Consider the following 13930-nt stretch of genomic DNA (forward strand, 5'->3'; position numbering starts at 1 on the left):
CAGGGCTTGTGGGGGCTCTGTTCAGGGATTTGGGGTGCAAACAGGACCCATCTGGAGAGGAACAGGTTTGTACAAGCTTATTCTAGACTCTCAGAGATGTGAAGGGACCCCAGATGTCACCTAGCTCTGTGTCTGGGGTTGGACCCATGACCCAGAAAGCCGATTCTGATTCTAACATCTCTGTCTCCACCTTGGAGGGTGAACACAAATATCTCCAGATCTCAGAGGAGGGAGTTCCTGATGCACTGAGACAGAGCAAGGTCAATTGACTCAGCATTCATGGATTAATCCCAAGTGCTGAGTACAGTGCCTGGCACACAGGAGACATGGTGCTGTGAGCTGACTGCATGAACGCATGGATGCTTGACTCCCCTGAGCACATCCTTGGCTCAGAGCTGTGGGGAAGGATGCCGCCTCTCAGAGGTGTCCTAGCAATCCTGGCTTCACTACTCTGCTTCTTCCCAAAGCTTTCTCAATCCTCCCCTCCCCGGTGGCACACACACACACCCAGGGGGAGACACATAGGAGGAGGGTCAGAGCCCCAAGTCCCAAGGCCAGCTCATCCCCACCATGGAGCTCAGTCTTGCTCATGATTCAAGGGAAGTCTCTGCCAGTATCTTCCTCCTGCCCTTTAGTCTCTCTCTGTCTCTGTAGCAGTGAATGCACTCCCTACCCACCATGTATATGCAAACCTGATACTGTCTTCCAAGCTCTTAGCAAATGTTTGCTGAGTGAATGTGGAATGAATGAGATTAAATGGATACACTTATCTTGCTCTAGTCTCAGTGAGATGATTCGCTTTTAAAGAGCTGAGAAACTCAAAGGGGAGATGACACCTCAGGGACTGGAGTGAAGGATGTACCAAAGCGCTGGAATAGATTGGAGGTTCTGGGCGCTGTGGGCGCTCTGGGGAGTGACTCCACTCAGAGGCTGCAAAAGACTTTCCAGAAGGAAAAGTACATTTGTCCTGGGCTTGGATGGGATGAATAAGAGTGCATCTGGTCAAGAAGCAGGTGTATCTGTCAGGATGCTTTTAGAATTACAAGTGACAGAAAAAAATTTGCTGTCTTAAACAGAGGCAGTTCAGGCTTCAGGGCTAGTTACTTCAGCAGCTCTTTGGTGTAACCTGGGATTTGGGTTATTTCTTTTCATTCGGTCTTCCACTGCACTGGTTTCATTCCACGGTCAAAAGATGGCTCTGAGCAGCATTGGAGGCTACGTGTGTTCTTGTTCCTGTCAAGTGGGTTGGTGGAGGGCAGGAAATCACTCCCCCAAGCATGGGTTATAATTGGATTTGGGCACCTTCTGAGATGAACCTGCCCTGGATCAGTAAGTCATCATGGCGATCCCCTGTGTCAATTGGCTTAGCCTACTAGGACCCACTCCTGGGGGAGAATGTGATCAACCTCCCTTGAGCCACTGGGCCTTCTGAAAAGGGGAGGATTCCAGGACCAAATTGAGGTTGGGGGGAATGGGGGAAGGGTAGACAATTAGGAGAGCCCACACGGGGAGGGAGAGAGGAAGATGCTTGGGAGGGCGCTTCTGGCTGGGGAAAGAGTCGATGCCACGTCGGGATGTTGGGAATGGGCATCGTGTGTTTGGGGACGGCAGGAGCCAGGTGGGTGGGGGGCAGCTGGAGAAGGAGTTGAGCGGGCTGCCCAGTGGCAGTGTCCTGAATGCCTTGTGAGGAGTGGGCTCTCCCAGGGAGGGTGGGTTTCTGTTATCAGAAGAAGGGAAAATGGGAAACGTGAGGGGCAGGCCCACACCGTCCCCTCTCCATTCTCTCCATGATGCTATTCCTGGAATCACCATCTGTGCTGGGTTGGGTTCTGCCGGCTTGGCTAAGGACGGGACTTGCATTTCCCAGAATCCCTTTCTTGTGGGGTTCTGAGTTAGGGTCGGCCAGAAGTAGAATTCTGTGAGATTTGGAAGGTGGAAGCGATAAAGAATTCATCCTTCTCAGAAGGTTGTGGTGATCAGACACGATGACAGACTGACCCAGATGTGTCCAATAGGTGCCGGCTTCCAGTTCACTTGTCTGATTCGTGGCCTTGCCAACAGGACCAGTGGTGGCCACAAGCCACCCACCATGTGCTGGACAGATCCCGCAGAGGCAGCAGCCTCCATAGAACTCTCTATGAGCTCCCCGTTCAGTGGCCAGATACTCTGGGGTTTCCCGTCGGCACCCACCTGTGCCCACACTTTGGGCTGCTGGAGCCTCCCTCGGGTCCTCTCCCACATACCTACCTGTCCATCCCCACCCACAACTGGGTAAGCTTCTCTGTGAATGAGGCTAAAATTAGGACTTGTCGGAGGACAAATGTTGGAGGAGCCCATGTGTTAACGAGGCAGCGCACTTAGTACCCTGCCGGGCCTGGAGTGGGAGCCATGAAGTGTGAGTGGTTGCTATGAGCACCTACTTGCCCTGGTCCAGGCACTGGGCAGGTGTTAGCACAGGTGTTAATTCCTTTCATGCCTCCATCAATCCTGTGAGAGTGGTACTGCAATTAACCCCACTTACAGAGTCACAGAGAGCCTGTTAGGTTGGAACACATGAAATTGCTAGTTTTGTAGGTCAAACATAGCTCTGTATCAGTGAGTGCATGTGGCTCCCAGCTAGTACGACTGTGGGTCTCACAGCGGGACGATTTGCCTAAGCTCTGCAGCCTGCACGTTTACTGAGGGCCAACTGTGTGCCAGGAAGTCTGTACCTCCCTTACAGCACTTACAGCATCATAGTGGGGCTGTTCATGTTACAAATGCTGTGTGTGTGTGGAAGAGGGAGCCATGAGCTATTTTAAATACCTTTCCCAACACCTTAGCTCGATATCTGGCATAGACAGCCCCTCCTCCAGGAAGCCTTCCCTGACTTCCCCAACAGAAGAATCCACCTGTGTAAGGATGCAAAGGCAGGAAGGGGCCTTGCTCATCAGGGGACAGTGGGAAGTTTCCTGTGGCGAGGGTGTCGAATGCACTATGGGAGAGGCTAGAAAGGGAGCTGAGTGGTGGGGGATAGACCTCAGAAGCTGTAGGGAGTTTGGCTCTATTGCTGTTGTGAGAATGAGGCACCAGGGCCAGCTCTGCTTACCCCTGAAATGTCCCTGAATCTTCTCTCTTTATCTTTGCCTGCTCATGGACCTGTTGGGAGGGTGTTCCCTGGGGAGGGCGCATCATGGAAGCCTGAAATGGCTCATCTCACAGGAGACAGGGGAGTTTGCAGGCCTGGTTGGCATCATGGCAGGAACCTCCTGCTCATGCCCATAGGCCCTGGGGTCTCAGGCAGCCCCATCTCCCACTCTTGGCTTTCCTGAACCCACGCTCATGGCTTTGTTCCAGTATGTGCCATCTCAGCCCAGGCCCAATGCTGCCTGACTCAGCTTCCTTTTTCCTTCAGCCCTCAAGGCACCCTGACTGCCCTTGTCATGTCCTGCCTATCCCTGTGTCTGTCCTTTGCTCCTTGACTGGGGTGGGCGATCAGACAGCTTGCACCAGAAGCAGGCTCTCCCTGGGGGCTTGCCCAGGACTGTCTGGGATGCCCCTTCCCCTTCCGTGTACTTAACGAGCTCAGACTCTGGGGCTAGGCTGCCTGGTAGGAGTCCTGCTGTGCCCCCTCCTAACCAGATTCCCCTCTGTAAAGTGGGCTTACAGGTAGCACCCACCTCGGAGGCAGTGTGTGCCAGTAAGCACTTGACATCAGGTCTCCAGGTGGAGTTCCAGCCCAAAAGTTGGTTGGCACTTTTGTTTATAGTAATGAGTAAGGCAAAAGCGAAACAGTGAAAGGTATATACAAACTTCACTCACTCTTCAAAGACCTGGGGAACTTTATGCTGAATCAGATGATCGTTTGTGGATATAGAAAAAAATTTTCTCTTTTTTTGGGGTGCTATTCACAAAGCAACAGCTGCAGACTCAGGTACACCTTTACATTTCGTTTGCATGATTAATATTTTCCCTGTCACTTTGTTCAGTCTAGGAAATCAACAAAAAAATAATCAAGCCCTGATTTGCAGCCTTTGACAATTTCCATGTCACCAAAAGCAGAGTTGGGAAGAGATGTTCATTTGCCACCATCCTATAGTATTTCTACCCCACAGATGTAATAGATGTGAATAACCTCAAAAAGCATAGATAACAATAAAATGCAGTAAGATAATTAGGAAGTGATAGGTTTTGAATTTATGTAATTTAATTTTTAAATAGTAGCTGTATTTAATACCCATCCTATAGAATTCCTCAATATGTAACAAATGGCTCTTAGGAGCCGATATGAGTTGGGTTGAGTATGCCACCCCAGGGTTATTGTGGAGAATAAATAATATAATGTCTTCAAAATGCTCAGAATACCCTGGCGTACAGCATGCACTCAATAAATGTTAGTTAATCTCCTTCTTATTTGCTATTGTTATTTTCCTTTGGAGTGTTGGTGCCAAAAGTGGGGATTGAGGGTTAGGGGGTTTTCTGCCCTAGGAGAGGGACCCGCTTTTGTCTGAGTCTTTGCTCCCCTCTGCATCCAGATCAGGGCCTGGGTGGGGAAGGTACCAGGCAAATGCTTGCTGAGCTGCTGTTTTTCCTGTGTAGCTGGATGGAGCGATCATTTCACCTTGGCTGACCTGTGGCCATCCCTGGCTTCTTCCTGGCTTCACAGCCTGCAGATGCTGCCAGGCAGGGCTGTTGGCCTCCGCCAGGACTTATCTGGAAAAACCCACGAGAAGATGTACACCTGGGGAACCCTGTTCTCATGTGCTGACCGGAGATAGAAGGCAGATTTTCCCCTCAGTCTCCCTGCCTGCCCACTGCCCCTTAAAGAGACCTGGGATGTTTACAAGGTTGGCTAAAGCCCCATGACGTTGGGATTGGAGAGCTTGCAAAAAGGCTGCTTAGTTTCCATCTCCCGGTGGAGGCCAAAATCTGCTTGCTCTCTGCAGGGAAGCCACATACCTAGGGCTCTAACTCTAGCCCAGATTCTGCTGGGAAGCCTGGACATTGTCTCCCTCACGGTCTTCTCACCATGGGCTCCAGGTGAACCCTGCAAGTAATCAGACTGGCCACCTAAGACTGTCATCTAGGATTTGGTAAACTCAAGAACACTCCTGTCCTCTGACCTGGACAAGCCTGGCTCCTGCCCAGGCCCCATGCTCTGCAACGCCTTCCTCGAAGTTTTCAGAATATATCCAGTGGCTCTGGTCCCAGTTTCTCTACTTGGAGCTCTCTCCCACCTGACCCCTTTTCAGGTAGATCAGTAGGCTGGAGGACTCATGCCTATGGGGCTGACCAGGGCCCAGTTCTGGGAGGGTGATCTCTTAAGTGGGTTACCTACATTGACGAGCATGGTATTTCTTTTCTACCTTAATTTTTTAATAGCAGTGTTATTAAGATAGAGTTCACATACTGTTCAGTCACTCATTTAAAGTGTACAGTTCAGTTGTTTTTAGTATTAATTCATAGTTGTGAAATCATCACAAGAATCAATTTTAGGACATTTTCATCACCCCAAATGAAATCCTGTACCCTTTAGCTATCACTCGCCAATCTCTCCCCAGTCCCAAGCAACCGCTAATCTATATTTTGTCTCTATAGAGTTCCCTGTTCTAGTCGTTTCGTATGAGTGGAATCATATAACATGGGGTCTTTTGTGATTGACTTGTCACTTAGCATAATGTTTTCAGGGTTCATCCGTGTGATAGCATATATGAGTACTTCATTCTTTTTTATGGCTAAATAATACTGCGTTGTGGGAAAATGTCACATTTTGTTTATCCATTCTTCCATAGATAGACTTTTGGGTTGTTCTCACTTTTTGGCTATTATGAACAATGTTTCTATGAATATTTGTGTACAGGTTTTTGTGTGGACATATATTTTCATTTCTCTTGGGTATATACTTAGAAATGGAATTGTTGGGTCATAGGGTAACTCTGTGTTTAATTGTTTGAGGAACTGTCAGACTCTTCCAAAGTGGCCATTTGGAAAATGTACCATTTTCCTTTCTTGCCAGTAGTGTATCAGGGTTCTGATTTTCTACATCCTAACACTTGTTATTATCTGATTTTTTGATTCTAGCCATCCTAGTGGGTGTGAAATTGTGGTTTTGATCTACATTTCCCTAATGGCTAATGATATTGAGCATCTTTTCATATGCTTATTGGCTGTTTTATGTCTCCTTTGGAGGAATGTCTGTTCAGATTCTTTGCCCATTTTAAATTGTTTGTCATTTTATTATTGAGTTATACAAATTCTTTATGTATTCCACATACAAATCCCTTATCAGATATATGCTTTGCAAATATTTCCTCCTGTTGGGTGGATTATCTTTTCATTTTCTTGATGGTGTCATTTAAAGCAGAAAAGTTTTTAATTTTGATGAAGTCCAATTAAAAAATTTTTTCTGTTGGTGCTTTTAGGGTCACATCTAAGAAATCATTGTCCAATTCAAGATTACAAAATTTATCCCTCTGTTTTCTTCTAAGAGTGTTTTAGTATTAGCTCTTACATTTGGGTTTTTGGTCCACTTTTAGTTAATTTTTGTATATGGTATGAAGTAGGGATCCAATTCCATTATTCTGCATGTTGTCACAGCACCACTTTGGTGAAAAGACTGCTCATTCTCCTTTGAATTGTTTTGACATGCTTGTTGAAAATGATTTAACTATAAATTTGAGGGTTTATTTCTGGATTCTCAATTCTATCCCATTATTTTATGTGATTATCCTATACCAATACCACACTGTCTTGGTTACTGTAATTTTAAAGTAAGTTTTGAAATCGGGAAGAATGATTCCTCCAACTTCCTTCTTCTTTGTCAAGATTGTTTTGGCTATTGTTGGTCCCTTGAATTTCCATATGAATTTGAGGATTGGCTTGTCCATTTCTGCAAAGGAGCCATTTGGGATTTTGAGAGGAATTTCATCTAACCTGTAGATCAGTTCTTAACATAACAGAATATTAAATGCTGTGATCTATGTACATGTGACATCTTTCCATTCATTTAGAGCTTTAATTTCCCTCAACAATGTCTTGTAGTTTTGAGAGTGTAAGTTTTATATTTCTTTTGTTAAATGTATTCCTAAGTAGTCTTTTGGACACTATTGTAAATGGAATTGTTTTCTTAGTTTCATCTTCAGATCATTCATGTCACAATCTTTCTTTTGTGGGATCACATGTGATTGGGTCATCAGACACACTGATTTTGAGTGATTCAAATTATTTACATAGAGGAGTACTTCCTGGAAAGGATTTACCTTGCACACACTAGGGGCATCCTAGATTTTTCTAATTCTGAGTTGTTGGGTTTTTTTCATTTGTTTGTTTTTTGTTTTGTTTTATACAACAGTTCATTTATTTATCCATTCACTGATTTATTAGCTGAGGGCATCCAAGGTCCAGACACGGTTCTAGGAGTGAGGGGTACAGCAGTGGACACGGCAAAGTGTCTGCCTTTATGGAACTTGCATTCTTATGGGGAAGACAGATGATAAACCAACTAGCTAACTAAATGCTTTGAAAGAAAATGATTTAGCCTTAAGATAGAGAGTTGAGGGTTACAAGAGTGGATTAAATGTGGTGGTGAGGAAGGCCTCTCTAAGGAGGTGGCTTGGGGACAGAATGAAGTGGGAGGTCGGCTGAATGAAGAAGCAGAGAGGAGGATGGCAGGTGCAAGGCCTTGGTTGGGGAAGGTGCTCCAGGGTCTGGAGAACTCCAGGGAGGCCAGTGTGGCTGGAGAAGAAGAAGGATGTGAGAGCATTGGGGAAGCTGCAGAGTTGGGAAGAGCCCAGGCCATGAGGTGTGGGGGGCCACAGGAAGAACTATGGCTTTTATCCCCAGTGTGATGCAAGTCACTGGAGGGCTTAACGAGCTGGAATAGAAAGGTTATCGAGAGCTGGCGGAATCAGGGAAAGTGTCTTGAAAGTCTAGGAGTTGAGTAGAATCCTGCAGGGAGAATCTTCATAAACAGAGGCTGCAGAGGAAGGCAAGCCAGGTGGGAGCAGCAGTGGGAAAAAGATATCAGCCATTCGCATGGGGGCTCACTCTCTAGAGCAAATGGGTGTGTTTTGGAGCAAGATGGGAGAAGAGAGGGAGCCAGTTCTAGGGATGGGCTGGCTTACTCTCTGGTTATATCACAGTTCATCTAAAAGGCATCTTCGGTTTTAGTCCAAAATGGAAATCAAGGCTTAGGAACCCTAGGACTAAGCTTGGCTCTGACATTGACATGCTATGTGATCTCAAGCAGGTCGCCTCCCTTCTTGAGGCTTGATGCTGTCTTTGTACAATAGACAACTTAGCGCAAAAACAGCTCCAAGTATGTTGGCCCTGGAATGTGTATCCTTGGGGACTACTTGACGTACCAAACCCTGGAGGGGACCCTTGATGGGAGACAGGAACCCTTTTCTGTTAATGGACCTGGTCTACAGCTTCCCCGAGCTGAGATGCTTCCTGCCCAGAGGTTTGGTAGGGATGAAGTAGAGTGTTGCTATGATATGTCTCTCCTTTTCATCACTGCTTGGCTAATGTCATTGCCTGTGGCTGGTCTGTCAGTGATCCAGTTTATAAGGGGCTAATTGGCTGGAATTAAGTGTGGCTAAATTGCCATTTGGGGGTGAAGTGAGATGGAGAGGGCATCTCCAAGAATATGGCATTGCCAGAAGAGAGCCAGAAGGGTCTCTGACACTAAATGGTCCACCTCCTTTGGTTTGCAGAGGAAGTGGGTAGGGCCCAGAGAGGGTGTGACTCCTGCCTTAGGTTACACAGTAAGTTGGAGGCAGAATGACTCCTACACCCATAGTCCTTTCACTTCACTGCACTGCCTCTGGTGAGTTGGGACCCAGCGAGAACCAGGAGAAAGAATCAACACGAAGCACAGGGAAGAATTTGTCTGAATATTGGTTACATGTGAGGAGAAACAAGAAATGAACGCCCCAGTGGCAGTCCCAGTTTTTCCCAAAGGGGACATGTCAGCACAGAGAGTCAGACCCATGGCAGGACTGGGATGCAACTGTATCTGCCCTGGGGCCAGTTGCAGAAGATGCTAGAAAATTCTGGAGAGCTAGCCTGAGAGTGCTTGGCTGGGTCCTGCCTCTGCACCTGCCGTTCCCTCTGCCTGCAGCATCCTGACAGAGTTCTTGTCTGCCAGAAACCTTTATTTTGCTCATTTGCAGGCTGGAGGGCAGCCTCTCCCCTGGGCTGTTCTATTCAGGCCCTGGGGGACCTTGAAGATGCTGAAATACTATACTTTGGGAATACAGTATTGGGGGCACTTGGGAGAGGAAGTGAACTGCACCCTCTAACAGATTGACTCAGCGTCCAGAAGACAGTGGGTTCCTCTGCGCCAAGTGTGGTATCTACTGGCACAGCCTGCTGACATCCGAGCAGTGTTTGCTGCTTTTCAGAGTATTTCCTCTTTCCTTCCCCTCTTTAGCCTCCTTGTCACCTGAGGTATAGTGACTACTGCCTTCACCCTAACCCTTAACCTTACCTTCTCATGGTCACTGCCCGTCTATTCCTCATGAGACCTGTGGTGGCTGTGTGCTCCAACCAGGCCAATTACAGTCCTTCCCCAGGATTTTTGCTACTTGAGCTGACCCAGGAGAGTGTTTTATCCTTTTTTAGTACCAATTTATGGAGATATAAGTCAGAGATACCTAAGGCCAGTATTTCATCCTCCTGAAAACCTGAAAATGAGAGAATAAAGAGAAGCACAGCTGGAGGATGGAGAGAGAGCAGTGTGGGACATTTGAGTGCCTGGATCCCACTGTTCCTGAGGCTATATCTCTCCTTTTTTTGAGAAAGTTGGTTCACTTAGTTTTTGTGGCAGCTGAGGGGGCTGACTAAGCGATGGTACTGATAATCCTTGCTTGGCCTCCTTATGGGTTGTGAGAATCCAATGATCGGCTGTGGTCCATAGCCAGCCAGGGGGTGGATCTTCAAGAAGGCTCTGCCCAACTCTGACTCTTGTCTAGTAGCCTTTCCACCCACCATGTGGAAAAATAGTTAACCCAGAAGGGACAGGAAGAGTAGGAACACATATCTGGTGGGGCTTGACACGCACAGTAACTCTGTTTCATGATAAAACAAAGAGATAAAACTCTATTTTTACAGATTAGAAAATCAAGGCCACTTTAACTTGGTCCCTTCAGGCTCAGAGGAAGCAGTGGCTAAGGCTCAATGGCCCTGGCTGGACCCTGGACCAGCCTTCAGCACATGAACTCCTCTCTTGGTCAGGCCCAGAAATGTTGTGCTCTGCTCTCTGGGCCAAACTGGTGTCCTGGGTTCCAGGCCACAGAGTCTCTTTTCTGGACATCTCTCCAGGGATTTAGGGTTGGCCAGAGCTGTGTGTGATAAGAATCATTGAATGTCAGTGTCTAGAGGAATCTTTGAGACCCAGAGCGGGGACGAGTGCCTGAGATGGAGACCCTTGGCCAGGAGCGCACAGCCATGCAGCTGCTGTATCCTGGCTGTGGCAAGACTTGGGAAACCTGGGCTTCAGAGCTCCTGCCACTGCTCCTAGCAGTCACGCTGCTTCCTCTGGGCAGTCAGTGTCTCTCAGTGTCTCCAGCAAATGACCTTGGACAGCGTCCCAGGAGCCAAAGGGTGTCTTAGCGTCAGACCTGTATGACGGGGGGATCCACAGGTCTGCTAGAAACTGCTCCGTGGCATCTTATCCAAGTGTATTTAAGAATATATGGGGTTAGATTTAGGGATATGCATCTTTGCAGGAGATTCTGGAACTTGCTTCCTGTATTTTTGAATATTTATACTCCATGAGCACAGCTATAAACCCAGGTCTGTCTTCTGTCCTAGACCTCCTTTGTTTTAGATACAGAACTTGCTTCAAAGAAATAACGTATGAGTGGCCTGTGCAGTAAAATCCCCCCAGGGCCGGGGGAATAAACCATTGGCTTTTTAATAGACCCTCTGCTGGGCCGTGCTTTGTGAGGGTCTGGTCACTTGTCCAGGTAACTGGCTGAGGACGAAAAAGTACCCGCCCTCATCCCTTCATCACTTCTCCATTCTCTTGACATCAGGATGGAAAGATGCTCTGATTTGGCCAGGCATTCACTGCTCATCAGCACCAAGCACTATGTCTATACCCTTCCCCTAATGGGCCTTTCTGTGCAGTGCAGCCTCCTCATCCTCCCATGCCCATTGCCTGGCCCGCTGTGAGATCTTCAGCTGGAAGTGTTGTCTCTCTAGAGGTGTATAGTAGATAAGACGTGGTCCACAAGAAGGTCCCACATCATGAGAAGGACAGGGGTGAGGGGGACAGAACACTGCGCTTGGAGTCAGAAGATCTGGATTGGCAGTCCTGATTCAGCCACATATTCGCTGAGCCAAGTTGCTTCACCTCCCTGGCTTCCCTGATGTGTGGTGTGGGACTAGTTATACCCGTCTCCCCCTGGCTTGTTGGGAAGCTAGATGTAAAGGGACAAGGCGGTGTGCAAAGGGTCCAGGCACAGAGCAGGTGATGGAGAGGCCAGTGCCTGATGCGCTGGGGCCCACTAGCACTTCTTGCAAGGAGCACAGGAAAGCTCAAGCCAGACAGCTGAGCTGTTGCTGAAGCCCTGATAGGTGGGACAGCCAGTGAGGATTTCGTGAAATGACAAGTCAGGTGCCTCCAATTCCTGGCTCCAGTGAGGGCCTGTCTCCGTATCCGGACTGGCACTAACTGCTTGTGAAGTGCAGCTTGTCCCCAGCGAGCATCTGTTTTGCTGCTCTCAGCACCAACCCCTCAGGAAATTCCCAGCAGATTCTCTTTGTGTGCTGCAGAGGGACGTCTCCCCAACTCCGCTGCAGACAGCCTTTCTGCAGAGGACTCTTTCTGAATCCTAAAACAGGCACAGGGGACTGGAGGGGACAGAGGTGGAGGGGGACGATGGAGGAGTGGGCTGGGCTTGCTGTGGAGGAGATGCTGCTTAGTTCTGGGGTCCCTGGACCCAAAAAACTGTATATTCCAGAGAGGCCTGTCACGCTGTGTTCATACCACATGCTCTTCTGCTGTGTGGCCTTGGCCGTCCCCCATCAGGAGGTGGACTCCTATCTCACTTGCTTTGAATCTGGGCTAGGCTCAGGCCCTCTTAACCAACACAATGCAATGAAAGTGAGGTACCGAGACTTTCAAGATTAGGCCGTAAGAAGCCTTGCAGCTTCTGCTGGGCTTCATTAGATGTGATGCTACCTCTGGGAAGCCAGTTGCCATGCTCTGAGTTGACCAAGACACATGGAGAGGCCACGTGTGGGTGCTCTGGTGGATGGCCTTAGCTGAGCTCCCAGATGACAGTCCAGCCACGTGAGGGAGCCACCTGGGACAGCCAAGCAGTCAAATCTTCGGGTGACTTCATCCCCAGAGGACATCTGACTGCAGTCCCATCTGGGACTTGGAGTGGGATTTGCCCAGCTGAGCCCCTTCAGTCCACAGGAACATGAGAGGTGATGGTGCATGTTGGTTTCTGGTTACTGGGCTTTGGGGTGGCAGTAGATGAATGGAACATTGGACTCTGTGCCAACTAGAGGAGGGTGAGGACATGGCTGCTGAGCCCTGTCTCCGGGGTGACTCCAGAGGGCCTCTTTCCTATGATTCCTCAGGATGTGAAGGAAGGGGCTGGGGGATAGGAACCATTTGATCTCTGTGGTCCACTTAGTCTCTGTGATGCTTTCTCTGATTTGCAGACTGCCCTGGGGTAGAGGGAGGGTTGGGATTATCTGAGGCTGTAGGAAATAATCAAGGTTCAAGTGCACAGGTGTAGTACCTTTGCCCACCCCCTGTCCTGGGACATTCTCTGTCCACACCTTCTAGAAAATGACCTGGATGCTTGAGACACGACAGGAGGAAGGAAAATGGCGATGGAGTACCCAGTCTGTGCCAGATGGCCAACCTTATTATTTCCTTTGCTCTTCAAAACAATTTGATGAGAGTACAAGTATTACTCCCATTGTACAGGTGAGGAAACTGGGTCAGGAAGGTTCAGTGATGGGTCCACACAGCAAGCAAATGGAGAAGCTGGCAAAGCTCAGGCCTGCGTCTCTACTGTTGATAATGTCGGAATGGTCTCAGTGATGCTGGGAGGGTTCCCATGTCCTCTCTTCAGCCCCGCTCTGCTGGTCAGCCCTTGAAATTCTCTCATCACTGCTTTGCTGCTTTGGCTTAAATCCCAGATTCTGTCGATGCCAATCTTTCTGGAATGATGATACCCTAGATGTTATTCACTGCTCACCTCCGTTGGAGTGAGGTCCGGCTTCTAAGCCACTGGGAGAAAGTGTGGGGTGGTGGGTCTGCCTACAGCGGGGAAGAGAAGACGTGGGACCAGAGGAGGGGTGTAGCCTGGGTCCCTCTCCATTCTTCCCAGATGGAGCTTGACAGTGGAGCTGGAAAACAGAGATGATAGATCCTTCGCACTGGCTGGGACAAGCCCCATCCCCTGAGCGCGAACTGCCCCACGCCCAGGGCAGCTCTAGAGAACATCTAAATCTCCAGCTGATGGCGTCCACCCCTGGCACACATGTGGGCAAGTTCATTCTCTTCATCAGCTTCCCACACATTTGGCCAGCTTCCCTCCAGGGCTCCTGGGAGAGCTGTGTTTAGTTCTGAGCTCCAGACTCAAGGAGCAGCATTAACCAACTGGCATGAGGCCAGAACAGGCAGCCAGGGTGGGGAGGGAGGGGCTAGGCTTTCTGGCAAAGCAGTGGCTGAGATCCCTGGGGCGAGGAGACCTGGGGTTGCTGGTCAGCTTAAGCGTGTCACTGGGCTTTGCCTAATGCTCTTAATAACCCTCATTGGGATTGTCCAAGTCCTGAGAGGTAGGGGCTATTTGGCATGGGCCATCCTGATGGGCTACCACTGGAAGTGGCTGAGCAGAGCACCTGACTGCCCTTGTGGGCTCTGCAGAGCAGCCTGTCACAGAAGAAGGGACAGGAAACCTCAGGGGCCCCTCATAATGCT

Source organism: Camelus ferus, chromosome 11, assembly GCF_009834535.1.
Source record: "Camelus ferus isolate YT-003-E chromosome 11, BCGSAC_Cfer_1.0, whole genome shotgun sequence".
NCBI classification, from domain to species: domain Eukaryota; kingdom Metazoa; phylum Chordata; class Mammalia; order Artiodactyla; family Camelidae; genus Camelus; species Camelus ferus.